This window comes from Chelon labrosus (genome assembly GCF_963514085.1).
Source record: "Chelon labrosus genome assembly, chromosome: 16".
Taxonomy (NCBI): Eukaryota; Metazoa; Chordata; class Actinopteri; order Mugiliformes; family Mugilidae; genus Chelon; species Chelon labrosus.
The window spans coordinates 15,308,679-15,319,684 of record NC_140349.1 but is presented as its reverse complement, the minus strand read 5'-3'; positions in this window follow the sequence as shown (position 1 = coordinate 15,319,684).

The following is an 11,006-nucleotide window of genomic DNA, read 5'->3' as shown; positions in this document are numbered from 1 at the left end:
AATACTCCGTCGTACAACTGTCACCTGCGCATACACACATTTTATTTTGAAAATACCACACAGGAAGCATTTTTCTACAACCCGGAATTACTTTTCTAATTTCGACCTTACCATACAAACAAGAAGAAGGAGAAGAAGAACCGGCAAGAGTTGGACTTATGTTAAAATATGATAAAGGTTGCAAGGTTTGAGTGACTTACTTGAACTTATTAAAGAAACTGAGTAGGGTTTTGTTTTTTGTTATTTCATGTTTTTCAGCCCTCGTTGTAGCTAAGCATTAGCATTAGCACACACCCTGGAGGACAATGTCAACAGTCCCAGAGACGCCAACAGTCCCAGAGACGCCAAAAAGAAAAGCAGATGCCTCCGTGTCAAATCCCAGCAAGCTCAAGGACTGCTGGAGCTGCAGACTCATCTCCGGCGGTGGTTTGTTTCTGTCTGGGGCCTATGTGTACAACACAGCCCGGAAATCGGTTCTTCTTCGAGGCGGACCTACCTCCATGTGGGCAGTGGCACAAATCACATTTGCTGCAAGTAAGTTATAATTAACTGTACCCGGGTTTTTTTTTTTTTGACACCCCCCATTGTTTTGGACATTACCCATTGCCATCTGTTTACCTTTCAGGTCTGGCTGCAATGGGGGTTGTTATCCTAATCGACCCGGTGGGAAAAATGCGGACGAAGACTCTTTGAGAAGAAAACCCCAGAAATAAATGTAAATAGCTCAAACATGGACTTCGTTGTGGCAAGGAGATCAAGAGGCTGTTGCTCATGACAGCCAGCAGAAATCTGAGAATTGATTTGTGTTGACATTGGCGTCATTAGGAATATTTGAATTAAAATGGGTGAAAAAAAATCATGTAACTTGACTACAAATGTTTTTTTTTTTTTTTTTTTTTTTAAAGCAGTTGCAGGTATCAGCACAATCCCACTTTTTCTCGGCGGCAATCTTGACTCCTGTTTGCAGAAAAAGCACAGGTGTAATTAATAACCTTAATGATGGCTGCGTTCCATTAAGTGTCTCATTAACCCGTGTCAGTCATCCAGCATGGGCGTGGTAGTGGGGGGAAAAGGGGACCTGACTACCCAGGGCCCGAGTAGGGAGAGGGCCCTTTTTTGTGGGGGGGGGGGGGGGGGGGGGGGGCTCCAATTAATTGGTGTCATAATGTATTTCAAAAATATTGATAACATCAACTGAGAGAGTGGACTTTGTGTCACAGCCCTCCCAACATATTGGACATTCTGGGGGCCCCCTCTTGGAGACGCAAAATGGTTTAATCCGCGCATAGACAGCGGCCGGTGACAAGTACGTCAGTGAGCACAGATTGAATGACCCAGAGGCTAACTGTCCTCATGCTGTCCAAAAAACACAAATCGGGGTACCAGAAAAAGAAATAAGGCAGAATAAGGGGAAGCAACTGTTAACTGCTTTCTTTCCGAAAGGTTAACCGAGTTTACTTGTTGTGTAACTGCATCCAGTTACTATCAATGTTGTCATAGTCCAGACAGCATGCACTTTGTCAGTTGCTGATGCTTAAGTTTGCCAACCAGGTTGCTTGCTGTCACAAGTAAAGACGATTATGGGCCAGCTAACGTTAGTTGTCAACATTGACCACTGTGGGAAATAAACAGTGGCACTGTGTACAGTTGTTGGCTCCTGTTCAAGAATAAATGTTTTTAAACGACGCCGTTATCTTCCTGCTACACCGAGCTCTCTCTCACCTGGAAAAGCCCGGCAGGAGATTGAGAATCACCTTTTTTGATTTTTCAAGTACGTTCAACACCACCAATAGAGATGCGATAGAGGCCCGGCCGTAAACCTGTTATCAGTGTGATGGCCGCCTGCTGCCGTAGGACCTGTTTTGTGTGTTCACCCGTTGTTTTGTTGCTTGTCTGTTTTCTGCAGGTACCTTAGTGGGCAGGACTCAATTTGGGTAACCGCGAGCACCTGACTTTATCATTTAAATAAATTTTTTAACCTTTATGTTTAACCTGTGTCTCCCCATTTTTTGTCCAGCCCAGTTTAAGATGGGAACTGGAAGGGAACTTTGGGAGAATAACCAAAGCATTGAATATTTATAGTAAAGGCTGAGTGTGAAAGTATGGCATAACACCACCAAACATTACATGTAGAGGCCCACTTACAGATAAGACTTGTGATAGGATTGTGTCCGTAGCCTGGTTTCATGCACACTTGACCGCACATAACAACATGGTGTCCTTGATGGAGCAACCACGCATTTGACCTCAGTCTAAACCAAGTGGTCCTTAACCAGCTTTAACTCAAAGATACTGACTTGAATAAAAATAAGCAAATTGTAAGTTCATTAACTCAAAGAAATAGGTCCAAGTATAAACAGAAACTCTTGTTTAAGTGTACCGTGTGTGGTTAGAAACTTCTTAATGTATAAAATTTTCAAAAATAAACTTTTGGGGGGTGCTTTTCATATGTTTAATTGGCATGGGCAGAAAATATATCAGACAGTCAGAAAATAATATGCAGGAAATGATAAGACAGAGCAAGAGTCGACCAGATGTAGAAACATCAAGACATGCTCTCGCTACGGTGTCGCTCAAAAACAATTTTGTACCGATGATTTGTTGAGGTGTTTTTACGTTATATTCAATATTGCAAAAGTCAAAACATTATAAAGGACAAAGTTTGAACATTATTTTAGTTTTTTTTTTATTATTATTTTTGTTTTATTTTGTTATGCTGTGTTTATGTCTGTGTGTGTGTGTCGGTCTGTGTGTGTGTCTTGTCAGTCTGTGTGTGTGTCTGTCTGTCGGTGTGTGTGTGTGTGTGTCGGTCTGTCTGTCTGTCTGTCTGTGAAGTTCATGGTATATCCAAAAAAAGCTTCCAAAAAAGGCAACTGGACACGTAGAGTTTTTTTGAGAAGACGTTTCACCTCTCATCCGAGTAGCTTCTTCAGTTCTAGGGGACTGGTGGGAAGTTCGAGATTTAAATAGGAACTCCTACTGAAACTTGATTGTTGTGTCAACAACCAGAAACAGGTGCAGCTAATTTCCATTAACTGTTGTGTACTTACCTGTCGTTGAGGGGTGACTGTTTTTGTCCCCGTCCTCTTCCTCGTGAATGGTGCTCTAACGACCCTTGTCTGTCAAAGGATCCAGAGTCAAGGCGTGAATGAGGTTGAAACTTTTTGGGACAGAAGTTAAAACTGTACATGTAAACAGATGACAGATTAAATCTCAGTCCCCCTCCTCTGTTTAGTGAAGGTTTTTCCAGTCTGACATAGATAGCTTCCTTTACTCCTCTTTCAAACCATTGGTTTTCTCTGGCTAAGATTTGGACATTGTTGTCTTCAAAGGAGTGCCCTTTGTCCCTCAGGTGTAGGTGGACCGCTGAATCGTTTCCTGATGAGCCAGCTCTCCTGTGTTGGTACATGCATTTATGGATGAGTTGTTTGGTTTCCCCAATGTACCAGTCTGTACACTCCTCACTGCACTGAACAGCATTCATCACTTTACTCTGTTTATACCTGGGTGTTTTGTCTTTAGGGTGGACCAGTCTTTGCCTAAGTGTATTCCCTGGTTTGAAATAAACTGGAATGCCGTCATTTCTGAAAATTATTGCATCCTGGAATTTTTCGGATACCCCAGCCACGTAGGGGATGACGATGTTCTTCCTTTTGTTGCTCTCCTCCTCTCTGTCCTTTCTGGGATGTCTTTTTGAGCCTTCAAGAAAGGCCCAGCTGGGATATCCACATGTCTTGAGTGTCCGTTTGATGTGTTTCTGTTCCTTCTCCTTACCATCCAGTCTTGTGGGTACAGTGCACTGTGCTGAAGAGTTCTGATGACCCCTAGTTTGTGTTCCAGAGGGTGGTGGGGATCAAAAAATAACTACTGATCAGTGTGAGTAGAAAACCCACTCACACTGATTAGCACTTATTATTTGATTCCCACCACCCTCTGGAACACAAACTAGGAGTCATCAGAACTCTTCAGCACAGACTGTACCCACAAGACTGGATGGAGAAGAGAAGGAACAGAAACACATCAAACGAAGACATGTGGATATCCCAACTGGGCCATTGTCAAAGGCTCAAAGATATCCGAAAAAAAGGACAGAGAGGAGGAGAGCAAGAAAAGGAAGAACAGTGTCATCCCCTACGTGGGTGGGGTATCCGAAAAAACTCAGGAGAATTTTCAGGAAACACCGCATTCGAAATTATTTCAAACCATTCAATACACATAAACAAAGACTGGTCCACCCTAAAGACAAAACACCCAGGCAAAAACAGAGTAAAGTGATGTATGCTGTTCAGTGCAGTAAGGAGTGTACAGACGTATACATTGGGGAAACCAAACAACCCATCCATAAACGCATGTACCAACACAGGAGAGCCGGCTCATCGAGAAACGATTCAGCGGTGCACCTACACCTGAAGGACAAAGGGCACTCCTTTGAAGATAACAATGTCCAAATCTTAGCCAGAGAAGACAGATGGTTTGAAAGAGGAGTAAAGGAAGCCATCTATGTCAGACTGAAAATAACTTCTCTGAACAGAGGAGGGGGACTGAGATTTAATCTGCCATCTATTTACAATACAATTTTAACTTCTGTCGCCAAAAAGTTTCAACCTCATTCACACCTTAACACTGGAGCCTCTGACGGACAAGAGTTGTTAGAGCACCATTCACGGGGAAGAGGACGGGGACAAAAACAGTCCCTCCCCAACAACAGGTAAATACCCGACCATTAATGGAAATTAGCTGCACCTGTTTCTGGTTGTTAACACAACAATCAAGTTTCAGTAGGAGTTCCTATTTAAACCTCGAACTTCACACCAGTCCCCTAGAACTGAAGAAGCTACTCGGATGAGAGGTGAAACGTCTTCTCAAAAACCTCTACAAGTCCACTTACCCTTTTTGAAACCTTTTTTTTTGATATACCATGACCTGGATGACTGAGAACCTTCACAGACATGTGTCTCTGTGTCTTTGTGTGTGTGTGTGTGTGTCTTTGTGTGTGTGTGTGTGTGTGCGTGTTGTGAGGTGGTATGTAGGGGTCGAAGGGAGGGGGGTAATGGTGGAAGGGTCTCAATTCTGTCTCAAGATGTTTTACATAACCCAGAGTGTGAAATCCCCAGAGCAAGCACTAAGGCGACGGTGGCAAGGAAAAACTTCCTTTTCATGGGAAGAAACCTTGAGCAGACCCAAGCTCTATATGGGGGGCAGTCTGCTTGAAGCCGGCTGGGTAGTGAGACAGAAAACGGGTTGGGGCTAAGGGGTCTGGGCAGTGTGAGGAGTAGGGGTTGATGAATCAACTGGTTGACTGGAGGATGGCTCAGGTCTGGTCCCTCCAGTTCTTCTGAAGAATTGAAGGAATCTTTTCCTGAACGACTTCTTTTTGGGTTTCCTTTGCGCCTCTGATATCTGCTCTTCTAAATTGTGAACTCTGTTCATCAACTCATCAGTGGATCTTTGTCTCTCTTCGGTTTGTTCTTGTAGGGAGTTCCTCAAGTTATCTATTGATTTCAGGAGGTCAGACTTTTCTCTTTGCCTGCGGTCTTTTTCCTGAATCAGTTCCTCCTGTGCCTGCTTTAGAGAGGCATTCAACTTGGATGTTGTCTCCAAGTGCTCTGCCAGGAGTAGGGATCTGGTTTCTTCCCACTGGTTTCTTTCATGGTCTAGCTGGTTGTGTACTTGAACCAGCTCAGCCTTCACTTTGGTGTTGTCCTCTACCTGAAGTGCCAGACAAGTCTCGATCTCCTTCATCTTGTTCTGTTCGACTCTGAGGTCTGCTTCCAGTTGAGCAATTCGTATGGAAGAACTTGTTTGCAGTTTATCCTTTTCTTGAAGTTCTGCGGAAAGGCCGTTCACCTCCTGTTTTGCAATGTCTCTTTCATTAGTGAGCAGTTTGTTCAAGTCCTCTGCCTGTCCTTGTTTATAAAGGGATTGTTCTTTCTCCCGGTCTTGCTCATGCATGACTTCCATAAGGTTCTCAACAGACTGTAGGAGTTGGGTCTTTTCCAGTTGCCACTCATGTCTTTCACTGTCATAATTGGCATTGATGTCCTCCATAAGACGTAACTTGTCCACTTCATGGTGGCATCGCTCATCCATTAGTTGGGCTTGATTTCGGACTAGTACAGCCTTAACTCTTCTGTTTTCTTCTGTCAGCACTGCCAGACAAGTCTCTGCCTCTTTTGTCTTGGCCTGCTCCCGTATTACCTCAAATCTGTGAGTAGCGAGCTGAACATTCAACTGATGCACGTATTCTCTTAAACCTGCCATTTCATTTTCCAGTGTGGCTATTTTGTGATCTTTCTCACCCAAAGTTTGGAACTGTTCCAATTCAGAGATCTGAATTAGACCATCTGTGGTCCGATCATGGTCGTTGCTGATGGCAGCACCAGTGTATTTGGGCTGTATAGCAATCTTCAATTCCTCGGCTATACTTTCACATAGCCACTGTGTGTTCTCCTGTTCTTTAGAACAAACAGCAGCTGTAAGTCCTACGGTAGTACGTGCTGTGGGAGCTGTTGAAGTTGAGGGCACTTCCTTAGCGTATTCAGCGATTTCAGCAGCTGTAAGTCCTATGATAGGACGTGCTGCGGGAGCTGTTGAAGTTGAGGGGACTTCCTTAGCGTATTCAGCGATTTCAGCAGCTGTAAGTCCTACGGTACGACGTGCTGCGGGAGCTGTTGAAGTTGAGGGCACTTCCTTAGCGTATTCAGCGATTTCAGCAGCTGTAAGTCCTACGGTACGACGTGCTGCAGGAGCTGTTGAAGTTGAGGGCACTTCCTTAGCGTATTCAGCGATTTCAGCGGCTGTAAGTCCTACGGTAGGACGTGCTGCGGGAGCTGTTGAAGTTGAGGGCACTTCCTTAGAGTATTCAGCTATTTCAGCGGCTGTAAGTCCTACGGTAGGACGTGCTGCGGGAGCTGTTGAAGTTGAGGGCACTTCCTTAGAGTATTCAGCTATTTCAGCGGCTGTAAGTCCTACGGTAGGACGTGCTGCGGGAGCTGTTGAAGTTGAGGGCACTTCCTTAGAGTATTCAGCTATTTCAGCAGCTGTAAGTCCTACGGTAGGACTTGCTGCGGGAGCTGTTGAAGTTGAGGGCAGTTCCTTAGAGTATTCAGCTATTTCAGCAGCTGTAAGTCCTACGGTAGGACTTGCTGCGGGTGCTGCTGAAGTTAAGGGCATTTCCTTAAAGTATTCAGCTATTTCAGCAGCTGTAAGTCCTATGGTAGGACGTGCTGGGGGAGCTGTTGAAGTTGAGGGCATTTCCTTAGCGTATTCAGCTATTTCAGCAGCTGTAAGTCCTACAGTAGGACGTGCTGTGGGAGCTGTAGAGGGGTCTTCCTTAGTATTGGGAGCTACTTCAGGATCTGTGGCAGGTGCAATGGGGGCGGCTACATTGATTTCCTTTGTCTGGTCAACGGCTTCGTCCCTTTGTCCCTGCAGTGTCAGTGTGTCATACTCCTCCTGGATGTGTGATTGAATGTTCGGTGGGTTGACCGGCGGAGGCAACAAAATATTTAGTTCCTCGTCTCTTCTGGACCGGGCTGCTGTCTTGTCCTTCCACCGTAGTTGTCTCTTTTGGGTGTGTTTTGCAACGCTGGGCTGCATTGAAAAGGATCTGTCTTTTCTTTGGGCCATCACTCTGTTGTGTGGCTTTTGTACTGTCATGAATGATGTGTTTCTCGGCATTTTAAAATCTGGTCGCTATTTATGGAGAAGGTCTAGTTGACTTTCTTTACCGCTTTTGGATATCTATGGATTGCAAATACCTAATGGAATATTTGGTTCGCTCACGTTGTCTCTTACTGGACTGATGTGGGTGTGGATAAGCAAAAGTGGGATCTCTATATATATGTTTAAAGATCAAAGGATGATGACGTCAGAGCAATGTAAGCGCCACATCAAAGGAATCAACGGAAAGACGCGATGACGTCATCCACGACGTGACATGTGACGTACGTCGCACTCCTGTTGCCATCGTGACCATTAAAAACAATAATAATAATTTAAGAAAAGAAATAAAAAAATCATGTAACGAAAAAAAAAATGCTTATTTTATTCAAACGGGCGAGTTTTTCTCAGAGTGGCCTCCGTGAAGAGGAAGCTCTGCACCGTGGGAAAACAACACGGCAGGTACCTGTTGTATCTTGAAAATGTCCGCTTTTTTTTTTTTTTTTTTTTGTGGAAAACCTGCTGTGATGATGGAAACGCACTCAAACGTCGACCATTGTATATTAGAAGCTCTCATCAAATCTATATTAGATAACTGATATTGATTCATCTTGATTAAACTGAAACGTGGTTCTAACAGGAAACATAATTCCGTCTAAGTTAATCAGTCACACAAGCTTATTAATAAACTACAGACTGAATTGTATCTTGTATTTGACACTTTCACCAGACTTTTTTTTTTTTTTTTTTTTTTTTTTTTTTTCATCTTTTGTAACTTATTTCGTCATTAATGCAGATAACTTTTATTAGCCTTTGATTCATATTGGAATCAATAAGCTTTTTACAAAATATAAACCAACTAATTGTTTCCCTCAGTATTGTTAACTGAATAGTTTAGTTATTAACAAAAAAATAATAATTAAACCTGCTTTTATCTGTATTCAACAAATTGAATATGTCTATCTGTGTTTGTCAGTAATTAATCTTAGGAGGCATTCATTAAAGTCATATGCACATTATTTAATATGAAACTAATTTGGGAGAATGTTTTAGTATGCTGATAAAATATAAAATCAAATCTGTAAGACATGAGGTCAATGTGGAAACACTGGCACAGAGTAACCTCAGGATTTATATATATGCTACACAGGCTACTGTATATCACATAAGAATATCCATATGATAAGAATAAGAATTAGAAAATCTTTATTTGTCCCACAATGGGGAAACTGCAGTTTGCAACAGCATGCAGAAATGACAGAGATGGAATAGATGATAGATATATTGCACAGACTGGTGTTATTACACCATAAGGTATAATAATATTGCACATATTAGGAGTGCTCGTTGTGGAGCCTAACAGCAGCAGGAAGGAAAGACCCTCTGTATCTTTCCTTCACTGCTCCTCAGCTCCACCAGGCCACCGTGCAGGGGGTGGGACTCATCGTCCAGCATGGAGGACAGTTTAGCCAGAACTCTCCTGTCACCCACCTCCCCCACCGAGTCCAAGGGGCAGCCCAGGACAGAGGTGGACTTCCTGATGATCTTATCCAGCTTCTTCCTTTCCCTCTCTGCGATGCCACTGCTCCAGCAGACCACTCCACACAGGATGGCCAACGCCACCACAGAGCCTGCAGTGATTTGTAGTCTTTGTTTTTCCCGAAATCATCATGTGCAAGTGAAGTTTGAGAAGAAATGAGTTAGAAATTGAAATCACCTCACCTCTGTGGCGTTTTGACACATCTATCTTGTTTGGGGAATGACATACAGAGAGACATTTACAATCCAGAGTAATATTATTTTTAAATTTAATTTGAAGAGCTTTCCAACTTTATTTGGAGTACGATCAGGGCTTTGGCATACTGCAACACTGAAGATAAAAACTATTAAGGAGAAAATGTGTCTGCCACATTCACAAAAATAACGCACTAACAAATTGGCTTACGTAGACATTAAAGATAATGGGCAATGATACGGTGATAGTCATACACAATAAAAAAAACAAAAACAAAGCAAAGGATCATTTGTGACCAACGCTACATGCTACAAATCACCACAATGATTAAAAACTAAAGTAAGAAAACAAAATCAACAGAGACAGTGTTTGATCTTTGAGAAAGTAGGTCATGAATTAGTTTCTCTTTTACATACTGGAGCTTTATTTCTGCCCAGCTGATCCCGTGGAGGACACTGATGGAAGAGTTTAGGGCCAGCTACATGAAAACACATGTTTTTCTTTTAGCTGAAGGATTCAGTTGAATGGAGGTGATTAAAGCACAGCTACACAGGTTGTTTAGACATGGTGATGTTGTGAGACACTGATAGAGGTCTTGGACGATGATTGCTCAGACGTCTTATAATCCATCAGCTTTCCTTGTCTTCATGTCAGAGCTTGGATGTGATCATGAATCCTGTGTGTCAGTGCAGGAAGACTCATACAATCCGCCCATAGACAGCAGCCGGCGACAGCCGGCCTCACCTAAACGGAATGCAGCCAACCTTAGACTCAGACTTAGATAAACTTTATTCATCCACAAGGGAAATTGCTTGGTCACAGTAGCAGTAACACTCTTAAGAACCACGGATAAAAGAAAGATTAAATAAAATAAAATAAAAATAAGTAAATAAAACCTAGTAAAATAAAATAGTATAAGCAAAATGTACAGATTAGCATATTAGTATATAGACAAATGTACAAGAAATAGAGATAGAAGAATATATATTATATACACAGGGATGATAGTAAGGTGCAATAGTGTCCATTACCATGACTAACATGGAGTTATCTGTTACAGAAAGGTGAGTTGTTGTACAGCTGGACTGAGAATGGTATGAAAGTAGTCCTGTAGCGTTGAGTGTGGGAGCGGAGCTGGATCAGTCTGTTGGAGAATGAGCTCCGCTGTCCCTCTATTGTCTGGTGTAGTGGATGTGATGGATTGTCCATGATGGAGAGCAGTTTGTCTAGTGTCCTCCTGTCCCTCACTGAGACAAATGTCTCCAACTCACTGCCAATGACATGACCAGCCTTTCGGATCAGTTTGTCGATCCTCCTTATGTCCTTTTTGCTGGTCCTCAGTCACACCTGTGCTTTTCATGTTATGATGAGCCTATTAAACTGTGCTAGTAATGAGTTGCCATAGTAACAGGTACAGCTTCATTAGAGTCCTGTTACTGCAGCAATAACTCATGCAATCGCTTGTGCTTTTTTGTTGTTTTTTTGCTCCTGAATTTCAAAATGTTTGCATAGAAAGGAATTAAGTAATCTCTGTACTGCCGTGTCACAGAGAAGAATCTGCAGCAGCTTTACACTGATAGATGAGCGGCACAGCTCCTGTTCATTACTT